Genomic DNA, 6,000 nt, shown 5'->3' with positions numbered 1-6,000 from the left:
AATAGAGTCCTTACCATGTAAAATGGTTGTTGCCAAATTATCGTAGGAAGATGGCAATGAGTTTAGGAGCACTATGACTTTATCTTCCTCCTCGATCTTTACTCTAAGGTTTGCTAGCTGCGTGATTAGTCCATTAAGCACATTTAAATGGGACAAAAAAATTGTACCTTCACCCATATGTAGGGCGTATAGCTGCTTCTTTAGGTATAATTTATTTGTCAACGTTTTGGACATGTATAGATTTTCCAACTTTGTCCAAATGCCACATGCACTCTCTTCATCGATGATGTTATTAACCACATCATCTGTTAAGTGCAACCTGATTGCACTAACAGCCTTTTCATCCATTTCTTCCCAATCCCCAAGTTTCATGGATTCGGGCGTTGTGGATTTGCCGCCTAGTGCCTTGTGCAAACCTTGTTGGATGAGCAAGTCTCTCATCCTTCTCTGCCACGTTGAGAAACCGCTATCACCGTTGAATTTTGCTACCTCGTACTTTACTCCAGACATATTTTTTTTCACTGAGTATAGTACGATAAGTTGCAAAAAATATTTCTGTAAATGAGCAGAACTTGTGCTCTGATACCAATTGTTGGGAATAAACCCGCAACAAAAATAATATTTGCGGTAATAAAAGCAATAAAAGCAGAACACAACAATGCGGTTAATCAACAAGAATAAAAAGAGCAATAATGACACCAAGATTTTACGTGGAAACCCTCCTGAATAAGGGAAAAACCACGGCCCAAGAGGAGCAACTGATATCACTATAGTAATGATTTTTACACTTGTAGGTCTGAATAAAAACTCCAAAGACCACTACACACTTCAAAAGAAATAACCCTCTTTTGATTTTTCCACATTACTACAATATCGCTCACACTCTCTATTTTTTCCTCACAGACTAATTTCCTCTGTGATGCCTCACTCTTCTTTTCTCTCCTTTGTTTTTGGTGCATTTTGAGAATGAAGAAGACTCTCCCTTTTATAGATAACAAGTGCAGTATTTTTCCAACTATGCTAAAGAAGAAATTTTTTTTTTCTTCTTTGCAGCTTACTAACCTTTGAAAAAATCTGCACATGTATATCCAATATCTTCCAAATCTGCCAACCTTTTGACATTGTGAGATTTGGCAAATGGGGATGGACCTCACAAGGACTACCTGAACCGCTGCAGGATCAGATTTGTGCAAAATTTTTCAATAAACTGCTGTTAGAAGCTGCATATGAACGAGAACCACTAGGCACAACATTGCTAACAACTTTCGTATTTGATAGAGATCCCAGACATGCGGATCACAAAGAAAAGAAATTGCAAACGACTTAAAATGCATGCTTTCAAGCAGAATCAAGAAGTAAAAGATAGAAATTTTACTTTACTGACCGTACTTATTGATTAAACAACAATATGAGGAGAATTATTTTTTTTACCTGACAATATTGTATTTGATTGAGGCACAAAAAAGAGTTTCATATAAATGGGCAGTAACAACTTGTTGGAGACATTTATACAGACGCCTGAAGTATCTGTAAAGGTTTTCGATCAGCTGAACCTGAGCGTCGAAAAAGGTCTGTCGCACTGATCGAGGAGTTTGAGCAGAAACTCTACGTCTCTGTTACGTTGAACGATGGGGCTGACGCAACGTTTGGTTTCTGGAGAATTAAAATAGATATTATCAGCTAATTTATTATAAATTAATATTTATTAAAACTGTAGGGTTAAAACGGTAAATCAACTTTTGGGTTAAACTCTTCCTAATTATAATAATATATGATATATGATTATTTCACGCGCTTTGAGGAGAGTGAATACACTCACTTTGCCATGTCAGCTCTTAGGGTGATATTTAATCTTGTAAAGGGGGTATTTAAATACCTGTATAGGTAAAGTACTAAAGTAAGTTTTGCTGCAAAGTTTAGGGATTTTTTTTTATGTATTTTCTCTTTTGCATTACTTAAGCATCCTCCATGTCTATGATGGTCATAGAACACCTTATTCTCGCTAACTCTTATTTTCTTCATGGTTATTTTGCAGAACCTCATTAGGTGTCACACCCCGAGCCTACACCCTGGGCGGGACCGGCACTCGGAGACCATTGTTGGCCCCAAGTGAACCCTTGGCCTGGCTTTCTTAACTCAGCGAAAACTTATCTCAAAAGCATAACTCAATGTAATGAAAGGTTATAAAACAACCAACTTTCGGATAAAATCTGGCCAAAACGGAAACTCGAGTCTCAAAATAGAATATTTACATATATATACACAAAAGAGAGACTCAAACTAACTGACTGACTGATTGTCTGTGAAGCCTCTAAAATACCGAGATGGATGTTGGGACAGACCCCGCAACATCCTAATAAAACAAAACTTAAGAACATAAATAATTGAGTCCTCTGGAATGCAAGGAGGCTCACCACTGACTCTGGAGTGCTCAACTGGATCAATGGCGTACTGGATGCTGATCCTGGGTACCTACGTCTGCATCATAACAAGATGCAGGCCAACTGGCATCAGTACATGGAATGTACGAGTATGCGAGCTAGACCGCTAAACAACAACTTAAGCTTGAAAAGAATACAAAAGAGAACTTACATTGGCTCTGTACAACTTACGAATAACTGAACTCAATATAAAGCAATGAGACACATGCAATATATATAAAGCTTGCAAAACTATTTAAAACATGACACAAAAATCATATTTATAAAATCATGAAAATACCATGCTTCCTTTCGAAGTCTACTTGTGCAATGCATGAATGAAGTCCCATACCCCCATCCACACTAAGCAGAACTTCTCGAGGAACCAAGCTCTTTCTACTGTAGGAGTTCTCTAGCCGATAACCACCACTGCATGCTTAAGTAGTGATACAACGTTTTACCTCACGTTGCCCAAGGACCATCCTATACCTTGTCGTGATATAGGAAGCTAACTTTAACTTTTGCTTAATGGATCCACTAGCTTAACTTTCGTGATCATCTAAAAAGTATGACCCGAGAAATCCCATGTTTGGCTACATGGTTCTATGGGGGCTGTGAGTTCTTTGAACGCTCCCCCAATTCGGTGCTCAAGACTACTCCCAAAAATACTTTAGCTCATAAGTGTTTGAAACACATCTTTCTTTAGTTGAGATAATTACTCAAAACTTAGCCCAAAGGCTCTTGAAAAACTCTCTTTAAAAAGAACATCTCAAAACCATATTTTTAATATGATCATTGATGACTCGGGATATTCATACTGCTTAAACATTGATGGTATATCTAGAGACCATATTGTTTAAACATTGATGACATACTCAATTTGTCATACTAATCATGTTTTAGAAACTCTTTCGCAAAACTCATCTTTTCTCAAAAAGAGATAGTACTCAAACTTCTCAAAACTCTTTTGGAAATCTCAGTTTCCTCTCATCTTAAATGTGAAAACATTTATAAACTTCTTTGGGAAATACTTAGTTCCCTAATAACTTTTGAGAAATGCACTTGACTCTTGACTCTTGACTTAACTCGAAACACTTGACTTAACTGAAAACTCTTGACTTAACTCGAAACTCTTGACTTAACTGAAAACTCTTGACTTAACTCGAAACTCTTGACTTAACTGAAAACTCTTGACTTGACTTGAAACTCGATACTCTTTACTTAACTTGGAGCTCTATACTTAACTTGGAGCTTGAGCCTTAAAAAGAAGTTACAACGTTCAATGAATACTCTTGGAAAACCTTAAAGACTTGTTTTGACTTACTTACTTCTAAGCTTGACTTCACTTGACTTGGAAACTAACTTCACTTGACTTGGAAACTAATTTCGCTTGACTTTGAAACTAACTTCACTTGACTTTGAAACTAACTTCACTTGACTTGGAAACTAATTTCGCTTGACTTTGAAACTAACTTTCCTTGAATTGGAATCTAACTTTCCTTGAATTGGAATTATGAATTCAAGGTGTTTGATCACATGTTATGAAGGGATTCTTGATGTTTAGACATACTTTGGAGTGTCGAAAACAACTAGGAAACATAGGTATAATACCTAGGAACATGCATGAGAAAGTGGGAAGGAATGGGAAAAACTTGGCGTCCTTGGCGCTCTGCAAGGCGCGGGGCGCCAGACCTTGGAGCTCAGAGGATCTGCTGGGGCGCACTGCTAGGCGCGGCGCCCCATAGGGGAAACTTCAGAGCCCCTGCTGGGGCGCGCTAGCTGGCGCGACGCCCCAGCCCCTTTTTCCCCGAAATTCAACTTTCCTCTCTTGTTTCTCCATCTCTAAACCACCCTAACTTCAAGGGTTTCAACTCCAACACTAAGGATCATAAAAATCCCTCAACAAACAAGAGATTCAACTCAAAAACACAATCAATTCATGTACTAAACCAACAAGAACTTCCAACAACACAACCAACAACCTCAACAACACAACCCAACAACTTCAACAACATGACCAATCTTTTCTCAACAATAAAACGAGTTTGGTGTGTGGGGGAAAGGATCAACCCATCACTAAGAACTCACATACCTTGATAGGGATCACCCCCGACGAAATCCACGATGATCTCCTTGCTTGATCTTCCCTTTCTCCTCTTCTTCCCCTCTTCTTTCTCTCTTTTCTTCCAAGCTCTAACTCTCACTCTTTAAAATGGGACAAAAATGATCCAAACATCAGTCTAACACCTCAATATAACCCAAAGAAATGATTAGGGAAAAGACCAAAATATCCTTAAATTTTTTCGACTAAACAAACTGCCCTGTGCGACTGTGCCAACAGCCCAACTTCCAAAGGACATAACTCACTAACTCGGAATCAAGCAAACTCGGCGGCGTTGGAAAGATCATTCCGAGGGCTTTCCAGACATAACTGGAAATTCGCCTAAATCATTCTGAGCTAGGAGTTACGACTGCTCAAAGTTAACCAAAAACTCACCTTTTTTTCCATACTCAGCCAAATTTTCCAGATTCTTTCCAAAATGATTATTTCCAGTTCATATCTTCTTGGAACTCAATGTGCTACATCTAGGGACCTTAACTTAACACTCAAGAAATTTTTATTCCTCGGTAAAATCTCACTCCACATGAAGGACGGCTCGAGTCTTAGTTCGAAAAATTCTCTGGGGTGTTACATTAGGATTGATAAGGTAAGGTCCAACTCCCTTGTACTTATTCCAACGGAGGATTTTTATTTTATTATCAATAAAAGACCATTGGACATACTGTCTAGCAATAAATTCGAAGGAAAAAATAATTCTTCCTTCAAGTTCACTTTGCTTGTGTACGGCTGTTCCAATTTTCTGGCCCATTGTTTCTCTTTTTTTTTGGCTGCGTATCATGTTTCCTACAATTTCTTGTCCTCAAGTAGTCCTGGAACCTTTTGGGTTAGTTTCTTGGTTTATAACTTAAGTTTATACGTCTTTTTCTTCCCATAAAATTCTCAATCATTTGTGTCATTACCTTGCCAAAAAAGTAAGAAGGGAGCAAGGATATTCTTATTTCTAACTGTATACCCATTTTGTATTTTTGTGCAGATATGTACAGGCTGGAACTCTGATGAATAACTATTTTCACATTTTTGTTATGATCGCAATTCGCATGCCTACGGAAGCGAAGGTACCAAGTCAATGCTTTATAAATGCTTGACATGTGTGGAACCTTGAACATTCTTCATAATTGTAGTCGATGCTTGCATTCATCTTCTTGTTTTTTTTTTCTAATTGACTCTCTTTGCTGCTTCAATTAGAGTGAAAACGACATTTGCTCCTTGGATAAAAATTGATAACAGCAAAGGCTTTCTCCTCATTCTTTTTCTTTCAACTTCTTCTCTTCTTCCTTTCTTTCTACCAACTTCCAACTTTCTTTTCTTGCAAATAGTCATTTTCTGCTTCTTCCCAATACATTTCTATTTGTGGATAGATATGAATGTTTTGCAACTTCTTTTATTTTTATCTTCAGGTTCCTGTCAAGTTCATTGAATATACAATTATGACTTGTATTTATCTGTTGAATAAGAACA

This window comes from Solanum verrucosum, unplaced genomic scaffold, assembly GCF_900185275.1.
Source record: "Solanum verrucosum unplaced genomic scaffold, falcon-dt-bn FXZP01000118.1, whole genome shotgun sequence".
Taxonomy (NCBI): domain Eukaryota; kingdom Viridiplantae; phylum Streptophyta; class Magnoliopsida; order Solanales; family Solanaceae; genus Solanum; species Solanum verrucosum.
The sequence above is the reverse complement of the archived record's forward strand: the minus strand, read 5'-3'. Positions refer to the sequence as shown.